Consider the following 23,236-nt stretch of genomic DNA (forward strand, 5'->3'; position numbering starts at 1 on the left):
AGTCTCAACAAATTCTGGTTTTAAAATGTTCTTTAGTATCTTAGAACTATGCAGGGGTCATCGCAGAGCCTTTGGCCCGGCTGTATGAGCATTTGTGGTCATCTGGCCAGGGGACTGGAAACTGGCTAATGTGGTCCCTATTTTAAAGACGGGGAGGAAGGAGGACCCAAGTAATTATAGGCCTGTAAAGCCTCAACTCGGTGCTCGGGAAGCTCCTGGAGAGGATCATCAAGGAGCACGTCTGTGGGGGGCCTGCAGGAGAGATCATGCTCAGGGGCAATCAGTATGGGTTCACCAAAGGCAGGTCCTGCCCGACCAACCTGATTGCCTTTTACGAACAAGTAACTAAATCCTTGGATGATGGTGTCGCTGTGGACATAGTCTTTCTAGACTTTAAGAAGGCCTTTGACACTGTCTCTCACCCCATCATCATCAATAAATTAAGTGACTGCGGCATTGATGCCTGCACAGTTGGATGGGTAAAAAATTGGCTGATGGGGGCGCACCCAGAGAGTAGTGGTGGACGGGTTGTACTCAACCTGGCGAGATGTGAGCACTGGGGTACCCCAGGACTTGGTCCTCGGGCCCGTGCTGTTTAACATCTTCATCAGCGACTTGGACAAGGGGGTGGAAAGCATGCTAAGTTTGCTGATGACACTAGGATGTGGGACGAGGTGGACACACTTGAAGGGAGAGAGAGGCTGCAACTAGATTTAGACAGACTACAAAAGTGGGCAGATGAGAATAGGATGGGGTTCAACGTAGACAAATGCAGGGTGCTGCACCTTGGGAGAAGGAATCCACAGCATACATACAGGCTGGGGAGTTCCCCTCTTGAAAGCACAGAGGCGGAAAGGGATCTTGGAGTCATTATTGACTCCAAGATGAACATGAGCCGCCAATGCCAGACCGCAGCCAGCAAGGCCAGCTGTACCTTGTCATGCATCCAAAGGTGCATCTCAAGCCGGTCCAGAGAGGTGATCCTCCCCCTCTATACGACTTTGGTTAGGCTGCAGTTGGAGTACTGCATCCAGTACTGGGCACCGCACTTCAAAAGGGATGTGGCCAGCCTGGAGAGGGTTCAGAGGAGGGCCACCCGCTTGGTGAGAGGGCAGCAGGACAGGCCTTATGAGGAGAGACTGAAGGACCTGAACCTGTTCAGCCTCAGCAAGAGGAGGCTGAGGGGGGACCTGGTGGCTGCCTACAAGCTCATCAGGGGAGATCAACAGCAAATAGGCAGAGCTCTTTTCTTCCCAGCACCACCTGGGGTGACGAACAATGGTCATAAGCCATTGTGGAGAATAGGTTTAGGTTAGAGATCAGAAGGCAATATTTTACTGTTAGGGTGGCCAAAATCTGGAACCAGCTTCCCAGGGAAGTGGTCCTCGCCCCTACCTTGGGCAAATTCAAGAGGAGGTTGGACGATCACCTGTCTGGAGTCTTGTGACCCCAGCATTCATTCCTGCCTGTGGCAGGGGGTCATGCTAGATGATCTGTTCAGATCCCTCCTGACCCTAGTATGAAACTATGAAACCCAAACCAGATACATTTTTACATGAAATTTAGATTTTTAAAATCTATTTGAATTTTCTGGGCCTAAAAGAGCAAGATTTAATAAGAGGTCAGAGCGATACAGGAGCCAGTGAACAAGCCAGCAAACAGGAGTTTGAGTGGGAGTTCTGCATGGGAGAGGAAGCTGTGGCTGCCTGGGGACAGGGCTGGTGGGCACTGGTGGGTAAGAAGGCCTGCCTGCTTTAGGCTCAGTGGTACAGTGTTAGTTAGGTAGGCTTGTTTGAAGGAGGAAACTGATTATGCTGGATTGTGGTTCATTGGGGCTGACTGCAGTGTGAGGAACTTGCTCAAGCAGAAAGCCTAGGCTTGCCAGATCACAACGACACACAGGAGCCAGTAATACCAGGATCAGTGAACAGGCCAGAAAATAGGGGAGTTTGCTGGGGAGTTTGCCTGGCCACTTTCTTTGTCTCTAAGCTTGCTGAGTGGAAGCAGGTGAAGGAAGAAGAGGGGCAACTGCTGGGAAGGAAACACAGCAGTGTGCAAGCAGTCCAGAAGTTCCTGGAGCATGTTGGGTATCATTTTTTGATTCAAGTGGTAGAGACCAACGAGGAGTGAAGCTCTTCTTGATTTACTGCTCACAAACAGGGAGAAATTGGTTGAGAATGTGAAGATGGAAGGTAACTTGGGTGACAGTGACCAGGAAATGATAAAGAGTTCAAGATCCTAAGGGGAGGAAGGAAAGAGAGCACCAGAATGGGCTCCTGGTGGGCAGGAAAGAAGTGGAGGGGGAGGAGCGAGAATGAATCTGGCGGTTCTTTAAGGAGGTGTTCTAAGGGCTCAGGAGCAGGGTGGATTTGATTTAAATCAAATAGATTTAAATCACTGGTCAGGAAGCCTTGATTTATTCATTGTTTAAAAGTGTGTTTTTGTTGTTTGATATCCTTTATTCATTTAACTTCTTAAAATTTGCACTTTTAGTGCTCTTATTGACATGCAGGGAGCCAGCTCCAATGCACTGGTAATCCAACGTGTTGGAGCAGACTCAATTAATTGAGTCTGCAGGAGCACAGAAATGACCATGCTTGAGTACATTGTAGTGTCATGTGTATCAGCATCCCCATGCTGAAAAATGGCAGCGGGGCACTTTGAATTAAAGCTTGTTCAATGAGCTTTAGTTCAAAGTGCCCCACTACCATTTTTCAGTGCAGGGGATGTTGATGCACATGATGCTTGGGCACTTATAATGACTGCAGCTCACTGCAGTATTTTATGTAAAAATGCTCATAGAGAAAGGTGAGGCTTGACTCTGTGTACACAAACTTGCAGAAAGACAAGAAGGCTGATGGGTAGGTAATCAGGTCTGTTATCTCTCATCTCCTTATACTGCAGTTAACAAGGATGTTATCTCTAGAGACACAAATCCATAGTTTGAGAACTGAAACTAAGCATCACAGAGATGCTCTATGGGTTCTTCTAGATTGAGCACTGAGTCCCATTCGGTAGAGTGGAGCTTTACTAATTTATAGAGAAGCATCTGGGAACCCCATCAGATTGAGCCCCTAATATAGTCCATGGCCTGTTGTGACCTATTTATAAAACTTTTCTAAAAAGGTTACATGAATATATTGTCTCAAATAGTATATAATTAGAAGTTATAATGCCTATTCCATGATGATATCTTTGAGCTTTAACATATCTTAAAACTATATATAGTTGGGGTTTTTAAGAAAAGCATTTTAACAAAAACTATACAATTAAAAAAAATCTGATTTAAATTTTTAAAAAAATCGTTTGGTTTTTTTATTAATTAATTTTTATCCACCCTGCTCAGGAGCAAGCTATATCGATGAGCAGAAGAATGGAAAGTGCAGCCAGAGACCAGCTTGGTTCTTTTTCTCTTCAAAGAGTTGAAACTCAAAACGGAATCTTATAAGATGTGGAAATTTGGTCATAGTATTAGGAAGGAGTACAAGTATCACATAAGCATGCAGAGAGAAAATTAGGAAGGCCAAGGCACAATTTGAGGTGTAGCAGGCAAGGAACATAAAAGGCAATAAAAAGGGATTCTATAGGTATGTCAAAAATAAGAGGAAGACCAGAGAAACCATAGATCCCTTACACAATCTAGTCACAGATGATGCAGAGAAGACTGAAGTATTCCGTACTTTTTTTACTTCACAAATGGGGGAAGCTACCAGATAATGAGTGCAGTTGGCAGCAGAGATATGGATGGAGACAAACAGCCCAGATTAATGACAGAACAGGTTCAGGATTACTTAGGAAAGCTAGATGCTTTTGAGTCAGCAGGGATAGTTGGGATGCACCCTGGGGTTCTGAAGGAAATTTTAGAGCCATTGGTTGACCTCTTTGAGAACTCATAGAGGTCAGGTAAGGTCCTGTCTGACTGGAAAAAAACGACTATCTTTAAGAAAGGGAAGGAGGAGGAGCTGGGGAACTGCAGACCACTTAGCCTATCATCTACACATGGAAAGATCATGGAGCAGGTTCTCAGGGAATCTACTGTGAAGTACCTAGAGAAGAACTAGGTGATCAGGAACAGCCAGCATCAAATCACGAAGAGCAAGTCATTCCTGACCAACCTGATCTCCTTCTATTATAAGGTGACAGTTTCTGTGGATAGGGGGAGAGCAGCTGGTTGGATCATCATACTCAGTGAGTAGTCCTCAGTGGCTCAATGTCTGGTTGGAAGGAGGTATCAATTGGGGCTCTCCAGGGCTCTGTCCTGGGTCTGGTATTGTTTAATATTTTCGTTAATGATATAGAAGATGGCATTGAGTGCACGTTCAGTAATTTTGAGGATCACACCAAAGTGGTTGGAATTGCAGATAATTTCAGAGAATAGGACCAGGGTCCAGAATGATCTGGATAGACTGGAAAAAATGGTCTGCAATCAATCAGATGAGAAGTGCAAAGTCCTGCATTAGGGATAGAATAATTGCAGACACAAATGCAGACCGGGGAATGAATTGCTAGACTGCAGTACTGCAGAGAAGGATCTGGGGCTTACTGTGGACTGTAAGCTGAATAGGAGCCAACAGTGTGCTCTTGTTCCAAGAAAAGCCAACAGCATACTGGGTTGTATTAATAGGAGTGTCACTTGTATATCAAGGGAAGTGATTCTTCTCCTCAGTCAGCATTGGTGAGGCCTCACCTAGTGTACCATGTCCAATTTTGTGGACCACACTTCAAGAAGGATGTGGACAGTTCAGAAAGATTCCAGCACAGGCTAGCAGAAATTATGAGGGGTGTAGGAGACCAGAGGAAATGCTGAAAGAACTAGGGTTATTTAGTCTGGAGAATGGAAGATTGAGGGGGGATTTGATAGTAGTCTTCAGATACCTGAAGGGTGACTATAGAAAGATGAAGATGAGGTGGGGTTTGGTTTTGGGAGGTTTTGTTTTGTTTTGTTTTTTGTGACTGTAGGGGACAAGACTAGAATGCTTCAGCATGGGAAATTTAGACAGAGATTAAGAGGGACTTTCTGACTATGTGGGTAGTCAAGCATTGAGTCAGGCCATCTGTAGAGGTTGTGGAATCACTATCCTTGGAAACTTTCAAGAGCCGGTTAGACAGACTCTTGCCTGGGATGGTTTAGTCAGGGATGACTCAAGGATGACTTGAGCAAGGGTTGACTTTGTGACATCCATCTCTACTTTCCTCTGAATAGTTGAACATAATGCTCGAATATCTGTTTACCTGCATTTCTCTTAATCTTCTGAAAGGTATGCATTAAGTAGTTTGCCTTTCTCATTGTCTGAAAAAAATCCGTTACACAAATTGTTAGGAATAATTTTCATGTAGCAAGCTCTAGACAAACTTCCATGTTGAACTTAAAAGTGCTTTCTTTTTCACTCTATCCCGTTTAGAATAAGGAAATCTTAGGAAAGGCTTACATCATACTCTGAAGGTGTGTATAGCTGTATGGTTGTAGTGAATGGAAATACAAGCTTACTCTGGCTTGCACATTCTTTTTGTAGCTCTATATGTACCCTTCTGGTGCTACCAAAACTGAGGTGTTTGTAGTGCTACAAAGAAAGTGGATCCATCACAAAAAAGTTTCTGTTTCAAACATGAATATCTTTTTAGCACCATTTTTTGTAGCACCACATGTAATGTGTGGGCTGTGACGTGGTGCTACAAGAGGTTTCTTAGGGTACATCTACATGTTCATTAACGTGCTTAGGTAATGTGCATTAAATCTAGTACCTCCATTGTGAGGTACTAGAAAAATGTGCATTAGTGTAAGAGCATGGTTTTTTATGATGCTTCAGCATGCATTAAAATAGGCTAATGTGCATTAAAGTGCATGTATAGATGGACCCTCAGACTCTCAGCATCCCAGAGTGCTCACCTCTCCCTCCCTTCCTTCCTCTAAGGGAAGAGGCAGGGGACAGGAAGGGAGCACCTGGCTCCCTGACAGCCTGCCTTGAGAAGAGCTGCTGCTCTGCTTACTGTGGCAGAGGTCAGAGCTCCTGGTGCCCTGCTCCTTCATAGGAGGTAACAGCTGATTGAGTGGCCAAGACTGCCTAAACAGCTGATGCCACTATGACTACCAGGCAACCTGATCGGTTGATGGTGATGGCAATAGCTGGTTAAGCAGCCAAGACCACTTGATCAGCTCTTGCCACCACAGCTTTGAGGCAGCCTGATCAGCTGCCTGATCAGCTGTGGCAGCAGCAGCTAAGATTAGGTGAGTCCATCAGTATACCTGAGGCTGGGGGGGAGCTAAGGAGTAGTCCCCTAGCTGGAGAGTGTGCCTCTCCTGGGACTTTGTAGTGCTCCACCCAGGAGGCTCTGAATCTATTTTTGTAGCACTATGAAGCACTGAGGCACTTTATAATGCTGCTAATAAATGTGTGTGCATAGCCTCTGTTAACTTTAGAAATGACCAGGCTAACAGAGTCCATGAAGAGCTAGCATCTAAGCAGGGTCCTAAACTTGCCGTAAACCTAAACTATTTTTAGCTGTGTGTTTTTTCCCCTCATATACAGTAGGTTTGGAGGCAAGACACAAAAAATATGAAAGGCCAAAACTTTCATTCATGAAAGATGGAGCTTGATTACTTTCTTTGATGTATGGGTGCATTGTCAGCAAATGTCAGCACAATACATGGGGTGTGGGATTGCAGTATACATAGCTTTAATCTAACTCTTACGGCTACCAATGTGCTGCTCTTGGAGGCAGCAACAATGACTTCAGCATGTGCTGTATGAACCCAGCAGGGAGCCTGTGTGACTAGCTAGTACTGAAGTCTGGCCTTTGCTGTTGTTAGTTACTAAGTTAGCTAGGCAATATGTGTCTGTGTACTGTGTGCTGCAATCCCACTGTTGATTGCACTGTAAATATATCCTTAAAGGATTAATTGCTCTGATCTTAGGATCCCTGGGTTCTGTGAATTCTGCATTACTGTTGACAGGTGCACATTAGGCAGCTACATGTATCCTATTATACCGCTTTTTTTTTAATTCCCTGCTTATCATAAAGTACTTCATTGCTTATTTCAGAAAACAATTTGGACTTTCTAGACAAGTAGGTATTTTAACAGATGGGCCAAATACTCCAAGTTGGTCTCCACATTTGCATGATATAGGCCTAATTTGCACATTTGCTCATAGAAATGACATAGCCTTTGTGCCCAAAATTGCTGTAGAGTGGCAAACCATTTCAGAATCGGACTGTAGCAGACATATGGAACATTGTGCTCACTTCATAAACAGTGTGATGATATACAGCAGTGATCTCCAACCTTTTTATGGTGAAGATCACTTTTTAGTAGTAAAGAGGACCCCAGGATTTACTGCCCAGCCCCTCCCCTGCCCTCCTGGAATGCAGTGTGTCCCAGATCCATCCCGTCCCACTTCTGTGCCACCGCTGTGCTGTGCCGCATCCACCTGGCAGCCAGACAAACATGGTGTCAGGTGCCAGGTCTGTGATTCTCCGTGGTCCAGGGCACGTTGCGGGGGGGGTGTCTCCCGCCACTAGGCGCAGCCTGGCAGTGGCCCAGGGGGCCCGTGCCCCCTCACCTGTGTGCCAGAGGCCTCAGGGGCCCATGTCCCCTCCCCCTGGTAATCCAGGAGGAGGCTGTTGCTGGTACAGGCTGCCCCCGGAGCACAGGTAGGGGGGCATGGGCCTCCAAAGCCTCTGCTGGGCTGTGCTCAGTGGCAGAAGGCCTTCCTCATGAGCTGCAGAGAGTCCCAGACTTGGCTGGGCCGGGGCCCGATGCCACATTTGTCTGGCTGCTGGGCAGGTGTGGTTCAGTGGAGCTGTGGCACAGAAGTGGGATCGGGCCCTGGATTGGCTCGGCCAGGTCTGGGACACTCCGTGGCCCAGGGGCACGCAGGGGGACTTCTGCCACTGGGCGCAGCCTGGCAGAGGCCCTGGGGATCCATTCCCCTCCTCCACCTGTGCTCCAGGCACAGCGGGCAGCCCAGAGTAGCAGCCACCTTGTCCTGAGCACAGGGGGGGGACATGAGCCCTCAGGGGTACAAATGGGATTTATTAAATGCAAACTGGAAATGCAAAATTCAATTTATAGCGTGCTTTTAGCATAAGTCCTTTTTCCAGGGATGACCCAATGTGTAGGAAGGGTTGGGGGAGGAGTGTGTGTAAACTCCTATATTCATAGTTTCATAGTTGGTAGGGTCAGAAGGGACCTAAGCAGATCATCAAGTCCGACCCCCTGCTATGGGAGGGAAAGGATGCTGGGGTCAAATGACCCCGGCTAGGTGATTGTCTAGCCTCCTTTTGAAGACCCCCAGGGTAGGGGCGAGCACCAACTCCCTTGGAAGTTGGTTCCAGCTCCTAGCTGCCCTGACTGTGAAGTAGTACCTTCGGATGTCTAGCCTAAGTCTACTTTCAGTCAACTTATGGCCATTACTCCTTGTTACTCCTGGTAGTGCTCTGGGGAACAGGGACTCTCCCATTGCCAGCTGGTTCCCCTTGGCAAGTTTATAGGCAGCCACCAGATCCCCACTCAGCCTTCCCTTGTGGAGGCTGAACAGGTTCAGGTTCCATAGCCTCTCCTTGTAGGGCCTGCTCTGCTGCCCCTTGATCATGTAAGTGGCCCTCCTCTGGACCCTCTTGATGCTATCCACATCCCTCCTGAAGTGCGGCATCCAGAACTGGACACAGTACTCCAACTGCAGCCTGACCAATGTTGCATAGAGGGGGAGGATCACCTCCCTGGACCTGATCGTGATGCAGCTATAGATGCGTGACAAGGTGCGGTTAGCCTTCCTGACCACGTCCCCACGTTGGCGGCCCATGTTCATCTTGGAATCAGTAGCGACTCCAAGATCCTTTTCTGCCTCTGTGCTGATGAGAAGGGAGTCCCCAGCCTGTAGGTATACTGCTGGTTCTTCCTCCCCAGGTGCAATACCTTGCATTTGTCCATGTTGAAACCCATCCTGTTCTCATCTGCCCACCTCTGTAACCAGTCCAGATCTAGTTGTAGCCTGTCCCTCTCTTCTAGCGTGCTCACTTCACCCCACATCTTAGTGTCATCTGCGAACTTGAACAAAGTGCTTTTCACCCCCTCATCCAAGTTGCCAATGAAGTTTTGAACAGTGCGGGCCTGAGGACCGAGCCCTGGGGAACCCCACTGCCCACATCCCTCCAGGTCGAAAATGACCCGTCCACCACCACTCTCTGGGTGCAGCCCTCCAGCCAATTTGTGACTCATCTGACTGTGTAGGCGTCAACACCGCAGTTGCCTAATTTTTTAATGAGGATGGGGTGACAGACAGTGTTGAAGACCTTCCTAAAGTCCAGAAAGACTACGTCCACTGCTACCCCTGCATCCAGGGCTTTTGTGACCTGGTCATAGAAGGCCACCAGATTGGTCTGACAGGACCTGCCTCTAATGAACCCATGTTGATTGCCCCTAAGCATAATCTCTCCTGCTGGTCCCTTGCAGATGTGCTCCTGGATAATTTTCTCAAAGAGCTTCCCCAGGACCGAGGTAAGACTAATGGGCCTATAATTTCCTGGGTCCTCTTTCCTCCCTTTTTTGAAAATGGGGACTACATTGGCCCTTTTCCAGTGCTCTGGCACCTCTCCAGAGCACCACAAGTGCTCATAAAGCTGTGCCATGGGTCCCACAATGACCTCTGCCAATTCCCTCAGCACTCTGGGGTGGAGATCATCAGGACCTCCTGATCTGAACACATCAGGTCCCTCTAGAAGTTCCCTGACTAGGTCCTCACTGACCCTGGGCCTGGCTGCGCATCCTCTGGGTCGGTCTGGAATCCCAGTGGGGGGATGTCCCTGTCCCTGCTCAGAAAAGTGGAAGCAAAGAATCTGTTAAAGAGATTAGCTTTGTCGTCTGGTGCTACTATCAGATTATCAAGCATGTCCTGCAGAGGCCCCACGTTACTTGGTACCTTCTTTTTACCCTCTATGTATTTAAAAAAGGGCTTCTTGTTATCTTTGATCCGGGTCGCTAGTCCCAGTTCCATCTCTGCCTTAGCCTGCCTAACAGCCCCCCTACAATCTTGAGCAATGGAGATATAATCCTCCTTGGTGATGGCCCCTCCCTTCCAGTGGGTGTATGCCTCCTTTTTGGCTTTGAGACATTCCTGGATGCTTTTGGTGAGCCATGGGGGCTTTTGAGCACTCTTGCTCCCTTTGATCCGTGTGGGGATTGTCACACTTTGGGCTTGGAGGATCATCTCCTTAAGGAACAACCACTCTACTTGGACACCCAACTCCCCTCCCCTCCGGGACCTCAGTGCCTCCCTGACTAGTCTCCTTACCTCATTGAAATCTGCCCTCCTGAAGTCCAGGGCTGCTGCCTTGCTGCAGCCTTTGTCACCCTGTGCAGGATGTTGAACTCCAGTAGGCGATGATCACTATTACCCAGGTGGTTGAGAACCCACAGTCCCCTCAACAGGTCATTGCCTGTGGCCAGGACCAGGTCCAACAAGGCATTTCTCCTGGTGGGACTGTGCACCTCCTGGGTTATATGGAGGTCCTGTAACTCAGCTAGGAACCTACATGAATGGTCAGACCTGGCTGACTGCTCCTCCCAGTAGATGTCCAGATAGTTTAGGTCACCCTTGACTTAACCACCTCCATGAGCTGACCTGAGAATTCCTGGTCCAGCTCTTCCCCCTGGCTGGGTGGCCTGTAGTAGACACCCACCATTAGGTCCCTTTCCCCCCAACCCCCTTGTATTCTGACCCAGAGCACCTCAGTCTGCCCTACCTCAGACCCAGTGCTGTTTGCTGAAGATGTGTATTGCTCTTTGATGTAGAGCGCCATACCCCCAGCTTTCCTCCCCGTTCTGTCCTGCCTATACAGCCTATAGCCCTTGATGTTTACCACCCAGTCGTGTGTTAGATCCCACCAAGTTTCAGTGAGCCCCACTATGTCTGGGTTTATGTTAGTTAGCAGGAGGGAAAGTTCCTCCTGCTTGTTCCCCATACGACGAGCATTAGTGTAGAGGCATTTAAGGCCTCCTGAGGGTGTATGCGCCCCCTCCCCCCCCCCCCCCCCCCCCAATCCCAGGACTATCCGGGCCCCTGACTCTTATCTGGGTATTTCTTGTGCTCGTCCCCTGTCTTGGCTGGGCTGTTCTTGTGGGTGTCTCTTGGTTCGGTGTTCCGTGGCTCCCTTGGTCCTCTTCCTCCCCCTCCCCCAACAAGCCTAGTTTAAAGCCTGGCGGAGGAGATCAGCCAACCTGAAAGAGAACACACGCTTACCTTTGGGAGAAAGGTGAAGCCCATCCCACCCAAGCATGTCTCTTGTTCTGAGATATGGGTCGTGGTCCAGAAAACTGAAGCCTGCCTTGAGACACCATTCCCAAAGCCGCAAGTTGACATCCCAGATGCAGGTCTCATGGTGTCTTCCATGTCCGCTGTTGGAATATCGGAGGGTAGAGATTTAATTTCTTTCCCTTTTGGCATTAAGCTGGAAGATCAGTTAGATGGTAAGTAAGTATTTCTGACTCTCTTTTTGAGATGCATGAGAGATTTCTACTCAGTGGTGCCTCTCTTACACGAATATTTCTATTTTATTTATCAGAGCAATACTACTTCCATTTTGCCAGAGCCTAGATTGATTAAGACACCTGTCCAGTTGATAGCAGCAGTTAGGGAGCAAATAAGATACTTGGACACTTGTCAGAAAATATTAAAGGGACGCAAATATAAATTCTAATAGTAAAAAAGCAGCTTAAAGTAATAGAGTTGCTTACTTCCTTCTGCCAACTTTTGTACCAACTAACATTTACATCAACATCTTACAATATTTTTCCTCTCCCATGCTGCTCTATGAAGGATCACAGAGAATTTATCCAGATAGAAGAAATAATTATGGGATTGGTCAGTGCACAAAGTAAACAGAAAACATATTTCTCTGTTTTATTATCTCAGTTACAGGATTCTTACATTGTGATACTTTTAGCAATATTAGGTAACTTCAGTGTTTGAAGCTGAAGTCTTTCTAAATAGTGTGATAGGTAATAAATAACTTTCTCATGTGGAGTTCTGACTTTTAAATCTTCTTTAAGCCCTTGGCAGTACAAGCTAACGAAATCTACAGTTGGACTAGGTAAAATAATAACATTGGTAAACCAATCTTTTGCTTACAGATACAGGAATGACCTTTATCTGCAGGTGCAGCATTCCATAAGCAGCATACTGTATTATGGATGTTTGTTTTCACCTTCTAAACCCCCTAGGTGTTTGACACTCTAATAGATGAATTAGTGACTTGACCTTGTATGGCAGTTCTAGATTATAGATTAACTCTAGATTAGCTCTTGGGTTACGAGTCTCAGTTGCCCTGTATATTATGTAGCCAGGTGACTACAAGGTGTGAGCAATTGGGGAAGAGATCTGTTGTGTGTCCAGTAATTTGGTTTGAGGATTGAAATAAGCAGTGGCCTTACAAGCCTCTATATTCCTTTATAAAAGAATTCCTATCCCATTATACATAATTTTGTAAATATTCCAGAATTAATTTAAATTCAGAATACTCTAAAACAGTATTAGAGGAGAGAGGTAGAGCAACATTAGATAGACTAAATCAAGAGCATCAAACATACAGGCTATGGAACCATAGTTTCTGGCCCATGGAGTTCCTGGCAGGCCAGTGAATTTGTGGGTAAGGCTGGCGGGGAAGGGCCCCGCCACAGAATCTGGGGCCACAGATTCTCTGTGCCAGCATAGCACTGCTTGGCCCACCAGGTGCTCCACTGCTTCCATCGCTCACCTTGCCACTGCCTCCACCACTGGTCCCCCCACCTCTGCTGCTTGCCCTATTGCTGCCAGGTACAGTTTGAGCCTCTGAAGAAGCTCTGCAGTTTGGAGCCAGCCAGTAGGGGAGAGGGGGAGCCCCTGGAGGAAATGATTGAAGTCAGACACCTAGAGCATAGTTTCTCAGCCTGTGGTACACGTACCCCTGGGGGGCACGTGAGATACAGGCAGGGGGTGCAGGGGTACCCCAAGACACTCTCTCTCTTCCCCTTCCTCCTCTCAAAACTATAGCAAAAAATTTGGTGCACCACACATTGTGCAGCGTTTTAAATTCCCCTGTAATAATTTGCCATTAAAGCCCTCCTAGCTTTGGCCAACAACACCTGTAGCCCAGGTACTTACTTGAGTTGTGCACCCTTGGTGTAAAAGGTGGCAACCTTACCCACACCAGATCAGATATCTGTCGTATCACGTGGCCTTATATCCACAGCCCTTCTTCCAACGTGTGGCACGCATTAGTCTGTAAATATAAAATCCCCTGGAAATTTGAGTGTTGGGGTACTTATTAAAATTTTCAGAAGTTAGGGGGTACTTGCTACTTAAAAGGTTGAGAAACACTGACCTAGAGGGCATAGCAGCAGACTGGATTGTAAACAGAGCATTTTAAGGTAGAAAATGATTTTTATTTAGTTTTTCTATAGCCATCACACCTAGAGAAGTGCATTATTTATTGAACAGGATCTAATAGTATACATGCACAGTGAATCTGACAGACAGGTCTTCAGTGAGTTGAAAGCCAAGATAAGTAAAAGGGAGGGGAGACATTTAAAATATGATAAGTGAAAGGATAAAAATAGACGTGACAGCATGCTGCACTGTTATTTTATCTTCAGTGTTGAAAAAAATGTGCGCTCTCACCTTCTCCCTCAAAGTCAAAGCAATTTAAAAAAAAGACATGCATGTGAAAGAGAAAATTGGTGCTATAATAACAAAACAATAGATGCATTAGATGAACCAAAGCCAGAATGTTAATGCTTGTGAGAGGTACTTGGTTGGCTATCTTGGAGACTGAAATCCACAAGGGAGGCACCCGAAACTTTTGTCTGCCCACAGTCCACAAATTTGATTCTGTGAATTCCTCTTACATGTGAAATGATGTTTAGGTTGCTGTGGTCATTTAGTCTTTGGCCTCTGCAGATAAAGGTAACCAAAGTTCCATTTGTGGCAATGGTTTATATGTGGTTGTCTGGGGAGATTTGCAGAGACCACAAAATTGACTTCGTATAAGCTACAACACAGTCCTACAATGATAATCCTTGAAAAGGCTCTTTTAAAAATATATTATGCCTGCCTTCATACTGCTTTTTTCTGGTATGGGGTCAGTTGGAAGTAGATAGTTTTTTCATTAGAGTCATATTCAGCAAAGAGATAAGGGTTCCCTTAACTGTGGAAGTAGATGTATGTCTTTTCTCTGAGACGCATTTTATTTCTATTATATTGAAGACTTCACAGAAAGAAACTATGCTAAAGGAACTCTCTTTGTTAAATCCAGAAGCACTGAGGTTTGCTTTTGTCTTCAGCTTTGTCTTCATTAATGGAGAACAGCTCTAGCTGTTCTGAAGGACTATAATATGTGGTGGCCAACTTCTTACGATCAGCACTGTTCTTCTAGTAGAGAATAATAATGTACAAACTCTGTTTCTTATGAAGTGTTATATATTGTTTTCTTCAATGTAACCACTTTGAAAATAAGGGATTTTGGAATTCAGCACCTTTGCTTTCAAAAAGGCTGAATCTATAAAAGGGCAGCATTTGTTTACAAAAATTATTTGTTTCAGATGAGACTTGGGTTACTTGTTTTCTCTTTGATTTCCAATTTCTTCCCAAGCAATTTGACCTTCTGGAATATCAAATGTTGTAGGTGCCATGACTTTGTTTGACATGTCCTAATGACTACAGAGACAATGCATTCATATTTAGTGTTTTACTTTTTTGAATTTTAATTAGTACTTCCAGTGATAATTAACAAATCTCTGTGGGCAAAACCTTCTCTAATCTAAATTGTGAATCTCAGCAGATAAAAGATCAGATTCTATGTAGTGCAGATTAAGGGAAAGAATTTTGACCTAAATATTTAGAAAAATACTATGCCTGCCTAAGAACCTTAATTTGGTATTCATCATGATTCAAACATACATAAATAATGGATAGGGATGCTATTTACTTATTAATAGTCCTGGTAATAACTACTAAATTTGTGCAATGAGAAATGGACACAAAGCCAAATCATACTGTTGGCTACGGCATGCAACTCATACGAATATCATGGGGACATATTCATGGGTATACAAGGGCAGAACTTGAACTGCAGCTATTTCCTCTATAAGTCATGCATCCATTTAATAATGGCTTTTTACTTTTCTCTGCTTATTTACAAAGCAGTCCAGTAGTCCTGCTGTGCCCTCTCTCTTATTCCTTGCTTTTTCATAAGTTTTCAAGTTTAGTTGTATTAGCAGTGTGGACTGCTGCTTAAGAACTGGAATGGCAAAGGATGATGAGGATTGGGACAGTTTTGGGGAGCTAGGCCAAAGGCAGCTTGGGTTTGTCCATTTAAAGTAACTCACTTAAGCCCAGAAGATTCAGAAATGAAGATTTCAACTGCAGTGTATTCTATTCTGGGCCCTGGTGACATCTCGCATTTAATATATTAGTTCTCCATGTATGCCATTATAAAGTTCATGCTTCATGAGGAAAATAGGAATAGGATGTACTTTGTACCACATATGTGATATATCTGAGTTAAGTTTGGGAGTAACCTTCATTTTATTATAGTCCCTTTATTTTGCATATATTTAAAATAAAAGAAAACATGGGAAGAGAAGTTAAAAAAATCAACACATCAAAATGTTATTAGATAAGTTTATAGTTTCCTTTGGAGAGCGTGCAGAGAGCAGCTCTGGATCAGTAATGCTGAAGGTTTTATTATTATTTTTATTTTTTTCAGATTTGCCAGGTATCCCAAAGGCGAGGGATTCTGCAACTATAGATGAAAAAATGGTCTGGAGGGCAACCAAACCAAATGTGTTGGCTCTGGCTTCAGGGACTGGGTCTGGCATTCTAAGAGAAGGGCTGGTTAGGGACAGTAGTATTTTTCTTGTTCTTTGCAATTAGGGATCAGGGTGACCCTGGGGATTGTCCAGTTTCTAAAGTTGAAACAAGAAAGCTGAGCAGGTTATAGTCCCATATTTAGGAACCATATAGTCTGTGTCAAATTACATTTTAATAAACTGTATTCAAAGAATGGTAGTAACAAAGTCAAACACTCAAAGGTTAGGAAATGCCAGACTGAACATTGTCTATACAACTTTCATTTGCTCCTCTGACGCCTATGCACGTACGTCTGTGTGTACATGTACGATTCAGTTTTAATTACATGATTACATTGTATTTTTCTACATATTGACATGAGGGTAGTGAGATCTTGCTAGTGAGTTTTACAGCTATTTTAAGACACCTTTTTGTGTGGTGTCTTTTTGTGTTATTTTCTACATTTTTGAAAAAGGAAACTGAAAAAACAAAAGTTCTGTCATGCAGGACTGTACATACTCCCACCTGCTCATTTAGCTAAGGGCCTTGCTGCACATTAATTTCAGGTGGTTCCTGGAGTGCTTAACCTCTCAATTCTCCACACATTAACACCTGAAACTAGTTTTAAGCACTCTTTAGGTAGCTTAGTTATGCCACTCTAGGGCAAGTTTATGTCTGATCTGTGTTATCCAGCTTGTGTTCCATTAATGTGAGGCCACTCCCCACAAATGAGCTCTCCAAATTGCAGTGCTCCAGCATCTCTGGATTCAGTGTCTCCTCCCCCATCCTCCTATTCTGGACAAACTTTCCACTCCCTAAACTCTGCTGCCCAGGGCAGTGGCTCTGGCACCAAGCCAACTCCTCCTCCTGCCTCCAGGGATGTGACCCTGTGCAAATAGCCTGTAGAGCACATGCCAACTAGCCAGGTTGCAAGGCACAGGCAGGTCCAGGAGTGGGGTCCAGTGGAAGGGCGGGGGAGAGGACAAGGTAGGAGGTTAGATTGGGTTCCCATGAGCTGGGTGTTCCTTCTTGAAGCAGGGACAGTAGCTCCCCAAAAAGCACCTTCCCTTACCACTCCCACCTCAGGAAGCACAACCAGCACCCATCACACCCCAGTCCCAAATCTCAATTTATTAAAAACATGAGACCTTCTTTAATTTACTACTTCTTTATTTTTATTATTTTTTTATTTTTTATTTTATCCTTCAGTGTCTGACTTACTTCATTTCACCACCCTTCCCTCACCCCCATTTTGTTTCTACCTTCCATTTCATTATCCACCCCCACCCCATTACCTCTCTGCCTCCAAGCTTCATGATCCTCCCCCTCCCCCTCATCTCTCCCCACACCGCTGCCTAGAGCAGGATAGAAGCCCGCCGTGGCACGCGAGCCCTGTAGTGGCAACTCACAGTTGTAAGCGCCTAGCCAGGCCCCTGTTCACCAGTCCTCTAATCACAAGTCACAGTTGCCAGATGGAAGACAGTCAGAGAAGGCTTTTAGTCTTAAGGTGTGACTGCTTGAAACATAAATTAGCACTAACAGTGAACCACATTTGAGCAGTTCAAGGTGCAGCGTATAACAAGGGCCTTACATTGCTAACCCGTTAGGGGTCAGCAATATATAGCCCATGTTAGAGGTCAGCAGTATACAGCCTATGGACTGGATCCAACCCACACAGCTACTGGACCCAGCCTACAGAGCTGGAGATCTCTGTCTGTACCCAGGCCAGTGCCTGACTTAAGGCCAGATACTGAGAACTTGTACTGGGACTGGACAGCTTTCAGCTTTGACCATACTGCTGCCACTTCTCTCTGCCCTCCTGGCTCCAGTTCAATGCAGAGTGGGTGGCTTTGGTAATGTATTAGTGGTGGAGCTACACCTGCCCTAGGTCAAGGAAACACAGAGCTGCACCCACACTACCACCACTTTCCCACCCCCTCACTCCCCGCTGCAGTGCACATGTAGCTTCCAGCCAGTGGGGAGGTGCCAGGACCAGGCATCTGCAACTGTATCCATGCTCCCTCTGCTTCCCACTGTGTCCCTGTCCTCCTGGCAATCACAGCTATGGAGTGGGGGATTGGGAGAAGTAGCAGTAGGTCAGGCGCAACTCCCAGCTACTTGCCTGCAGTGCAGGCACAGAGAAAGCCCCCTGCGGCTGACATGCCACTGAAGCTGCCTGGCATGCATTAGAATGCAGCTGGGTTGTTCGAGCCTGCAGCTTGTTAAAGGTTGCCAGCCTCTGTTGGAAATGATAGCATTAGTAGATTGTCATTCTTCATGAGGACTAGAGAGAAGAGGCACACATCTTGCCAGTGGGTTTTACAGCTATTTTCAAACAGCAGAAAATTGTTGATTCAGGAATCCTAGGGTACAAGAGAGCATCCTTCAAGTGCTTTTTCTTATGTACGTGCTCAGAATGTATGTTCATGTACCTCAAGCATTTACTTTGATCTGATCTTACCTTGCCCTTACCTTAACAGTACCTCTGATCCTGCCTCTCCTTGTGTTCCATGCTAAGGGCTTAAAGGGCGGTTTTTGCTTACTGCTTCTCAGTGCTTTTCAACTGCTATGGTTTGAGACCAACACATTTTCTTGGTAGCTCACAATTCGTGCAGCCAACAAATCTCTTGAAGACTTATTTGAAATAACTGCTGTTGTTGTCCCCCCATGACAGGAACAAGCTTTCATGCCCAGTGCAAGCACCAGCCTGCCCCCGTCTACAGGTCAGCCACCCGCCTCGCTCATTTGCCACGCCTTGATGTAATAATATCGATATGATAATTAGGCAGGAGGCTGCCCATTTTACACCCCAATATTGTGGAGCTATCTACAGCTCTGTTCCACTTCTACACCATGGCCCCAACCTCATAGATGGCATTTCAGGCAGCCAGCTCAACTGTCCCCTTAGCCCATTAGCTGTGGCCCCTTCCCTGAGATCTTCAGCTTCTCTTTAAGCCCTGGCCCTGTCTCAGGCCAGTTGGGACCCTGAGCTTCTTTGCTTTCTATGGGCATCCCTCGCAGTGGGCCCTGGCCCTTTTGACCCCTATCTGGGTCCTGGCCACAGCATGGACCAGTTGGGTCCCTCAGGTTAGGCCTAAGTCACCTACCTGCATTCAGGGACTAGGGTCCCCCATTCCCAGCTCAGGTGCTTCACAAAGCGTGCCTGGCCCCATAGAGTCACTTACCCCAGCAGGCTCAGGCACTTCAAGAAGCTTCCTTGGCCTTCCTTGGATAGATGGATCATATAACCCACCCAAAGGTGAGGGCTGGGGTTAAGGCACCCCACCTGCCTTTCGCCGGGGAGGTAACTGGCCTGGTATTCCTGGGGGCTCCCACACCATTGGGAGTCCCACCAGACCACCCACTTCCAGCAGGTTGCAGTTTTAGGACCAGGACCTCCTGCTCCTACCTGCAAGAAGTTCCCATGCAGCAGAAGCTCAGGCAGGCAATATTTCTTGCCTGCCTCCCAGCAGCAAACTGCTCATGTTTAGATAGGCAGCCAGAGTTCTAAAATGGCCGCTGTAATCAAACACCTGCTGACTGCTTGATCTAGCCCTTAAAGTGGCAGGCACCAGTGGTGCCCTGCCACACCCTCCCTCCCCTCTTCCTGATTTCTTTGTTATTTTCCCTCCCCTGTATTTGAGGACCTAATCACCTGTTTGGATTTGGAACCCTCTTCTCGCATACACTTTTTCTGGCTGCGTCCTATGCTGCCATCTGTTAGCACTGGATTTATGACCCGGATATCTTGTTCCAGGCAGACCCAAACCCTCAGACCAACCACAACTTCTTCCATTCAATACTAGGAAAATTTTACAGATACACAGTGCTAGCAGATAAGAGTAATGCAGGCAAGGCAAACAAAATAATCCTTTTCCCCCTAATTCTAAATCTATCAGTTCCAGAGTTCACAGGGAAAAGGTACATCTGGCCAGTAAGTGAGATTCATTATGTGGTTCTTTCTTGATTGTCAGATGTCAGCAGCCTTGCAGGTTAAGGATGGAGGTCCATCCCCCCAAATGGCATGGGTGAGACAGGCTGGTGGTGCACCCTATATCCATGGTGGCCTCGGGTTCCCCCCTCGGTGGACCTTTTTGCTGCTTTGAAATCCCTCCTTTTGTATTCTTTTTCTCCTCTGGTGACTCTTCATTTCCAGGTATCGTTGATTGGTTTTCCTGTGGTTGTCATACTATCCATGTTCTGTTCTGTCAGCATATTCCTTTGTTTTTTAAACCCATCACATTCACATATCTTAATTTGGTCATTTACCGGTATCTTTATTTGGGCATGCCCTCGTCTCCTAATTTGGTCTGTCCACGAAAACTGGAAATCCCAGGGGCTCTGGAGCCGGTCACTGTGACCCAGCCAATGCAGCAACCCTATCTCACGTTATAGATTTTCAGGAAACATTGTGGTATATGTCTTCGGTTTCCCAGGCCGTTTGTCTGCTGATTCCAGACACAGTGGCTGCCTTGAAGGCTGAAACATTGTCACAAACAGACTTTTAAAAACCTGTTTACCCTTGGCATTGCCCTGGACCATTGTTCTAATGCAATATCTACTTTACCAGTACGCTAATTCCTGAAAACAAATCTCTAAACGTCATTTTCTAGCCATCACCACCATCATAGGAGCCATCTTCTGCTTCTCCAGTGGACCTCTTCCTTCTATTTGGATCAAGAAAGAGAACATTTCTATGTCTGTCCTGTGATGCTGTGTGTGCCCTCTGACCACAAGAGGGCAGATAGAAGTGTCAAACTCTTTTCCAAGGGGTAGAATATTTTTTATCCACCCTACATCTTTTTCCTTAGTTTTTTCTTGTGCTGCAAGGAAATTTAGGAATATCCCTAAGAAGATGAAGCCTGGACATCTGGACCAGAAGTTGTCAGAAGGTCCTTTTCTTGGACACAAAGATCAGAATTTGGAAGAGAAGTGCAAAATATTCCCTAGAAAGCCATGGCCTATCTCACACAGGACTAATTTCAGCTTGTGTGAGAATAAGCTGTGCTAGTTGAGAACAGTCACAACATTTCATAGATTTCTAGGGTCGGAAGGGACCTGGTAGATCATTGGTTCTGATCCCCTGCTCCAGACAGGAAAGAGTGCTGGGATTTTTTCATAGATTCATAGATACATAGATGTTAGGGTCGGAAGGGACCTCAATAGATCATCAAGTCCGACCCCCTGCATAGGCAGGAAAGAGTGCTGGGTTTAGATGACCCCAGCTAGATGCCTATCCAACCTCTTGAAGACCCCCAGGGGTAGGGGAGTGCACCACCTCCCTTGGGAGCCCATTCCAGACCTTGGCTATTCTAACTGTGAAGAAGTTCTTCCTAATGTCCAGTCTAAATCTGCTCTCTGCTAGCTTATGGCCAATATTTCTTGTAACCCCCAGGGGCGCCTTGGTGAGTAAAGCCTCACCAATTCCCTTCTGTGCCCCCATGATGAACTTATAGGCAGCCACAAGGTCGCCTCTCAACCTTCTCTTGCGGAGGCTGAAGAGGTCCAGGTGCCCCAGTCTCTCCTCATAGGGCTTGGCCTGCAAGCCCTTAACCATACGTGTGGGCCTTCTCTGGACCCTCTCCAGGTTATCCACATCCCTCTTGAAGTGCGGCGCCCAAAATTGAACACAGTATTCCAACTGCGGTCTGACCAGCGCACAATAGAAGGGAATTATCACCTCCTTGGTTCTGTTTGTCATGCATCTGCTGGTGCACGATAAAGTGCCATTAGCTTTCCTGATGACTTTGTCACACTGACGACTCATGTTCATCTTGGAGTCTACTAGGACTCCAAGATCCCTTTCCGCTTCCGTGCCTCCAAGCAGGTCATTCCCTAGGCAGTAGCTATGCTGGACATTTTTCCTCCCTAGGTGCAGCACTTTGCATTTCTCCTTGATGAATTGCATTCTGTTGTTTTCTGCCCATTTGTCCAACCTGTCCAGGTCTGCTTGTAGTTGTTCCCTGCCCTCCAGCGTGTCCACTTCCCCCCACAGTTTTGTGTCATCCGCAAACTTGGACAGAGTACACTTCACTCCCTCGTCCAAGTCGCTGATGAAGAGATTGAAGAGTATTGGTCCAAGGACTGAGCCCTGCAGGACCCCAATGCCCACATCCTTCCAGGTCGATACCGACCCATCCACTGCAACTCTCTGGGTACGACCCTCTAGCCAATTCACCACCCACCGGACTGTGTAGTTATCCAAGTCACAGCCTCTTAACTTGTTCACCAGTATGGGGTGGGATACCGTATCGAAGGCCTTCCTGAAGTCTAAGTAAATGACGTCAACCCTTACTCCTGCATCCAGGTGTTTTGTAACCTGGTCATAAAAAGAGACTAGATTAGTCAGGCATGATCTACCTGCTACGAACCTGTGCTGGTTTCCCCTCAGCATAATTTTTCCTGCCAGGCTCTCGCAAATGTGAGCCTTGATAATTTTTTCAAAGACTTTGCCTAGGATGGAAGTGAGACTGACTGGCCTATAGTTGCCTGGGTCCTCCTTCCTCCCCTTCTTGAAAATGGGGACTACATCGGCCCTTTTCCAGTCTTCCGGGACCTGTCCCATGCACCACGAGTGTTCCAATATTCCCTCCAGTGGCTGCGCAATGACATCAGCCAGTGCCTTCAGTACCCTTGGATGGAGCTCATCCAGGCCTGCCGACTTAAACGCATCCAGTTCCTCCAAGTGCCTCTGCACCATCTCAGGGTCTACGCCTGGTAGTCTGGCATCCTGCTGCTGCCTCTCTACAATCCCAGTGAGAGCCATGTCCTGCCCCTCGCTTAGGAACACTGAGGCAAATAACTCGTTGAGGAGTTCAGCCTTGTCCCCCCTGTCTGTCACCACTTGCTTATGCCCATTTAGTAAAGGTCCTATTCCACCCTGGGCCTTCCTTTTACTCCCAATATATCTAAAGAACAATTTTTTGTTATCCTTAACTTGGGATGCCATCCTCAGCTCCATGGTAGCTCTGGCCTGTCTAACTGCCTCCCTACAAGCACGAGCAGAGGAGGTATACTCCTCTTTAGTAATCTCTCCCCGTTTCCACTTTTTATATGCCCCCCTTTTAGCCCGTAGACTGCTCAGGATTTCTCTGGTCAGCCAAGGAAGCCTATTGTCCCCTTTCCCCTTTTTTCTCCGCATTGGGATTGTCTCCCTCTGTGCCCAAAGGATCATTTCCTTAAGGCACTGTCTAATGCCTGTCTAATCTTTTCTTGAACACCTCCAAGGTAGGGGAAAGCACCACCTCCCTTGGAAGCCTATTCCATATTTTGGCAACCCTTACCGTAAATAATTTATTTCTTATATCCAATCTCAATCTGTTCTCTTTCAGTTTGTGGCCATTATTTCTGGTAACCCCGAGGGGCACTCTGGTAAACAGAGTGTTCCCTATTCCCTGCTGACCCCCCCCCCCCCC

The 23,236-nt window shown here is 46.4% G+C and overlaps 1 protein-coding gene across 12 annotated transcripts in view; it reads left to right on the forward strand.

The window, feature by feature from the left end:
• Positions 1-23,236, forward strand: part of APBA2 (amyloid beta precursor protein binding family A member 2) — a 259,348-nt gene that overhangs the window by 95,074 nt on the left and 141,038 nt on the right. The gene's annotated exons all lie outside the window — the stretch shown is intronic.

The sequence above is a fragment of the Alligator mississippiensis genome, chromosome 11 (assembly GCF_030867095.1).
Source record: "Alligator mississippiensis isolate rAllMis1 chromosome 11, rAllMis1, whole genome shotgun sequence".
Taxonomy (NCBI): domain Eukaryota; kingdom Metazoa; phylum Chordata; order Crocodylia; family Alligatoridae; genus Alligator; species Alligator mississippiensis.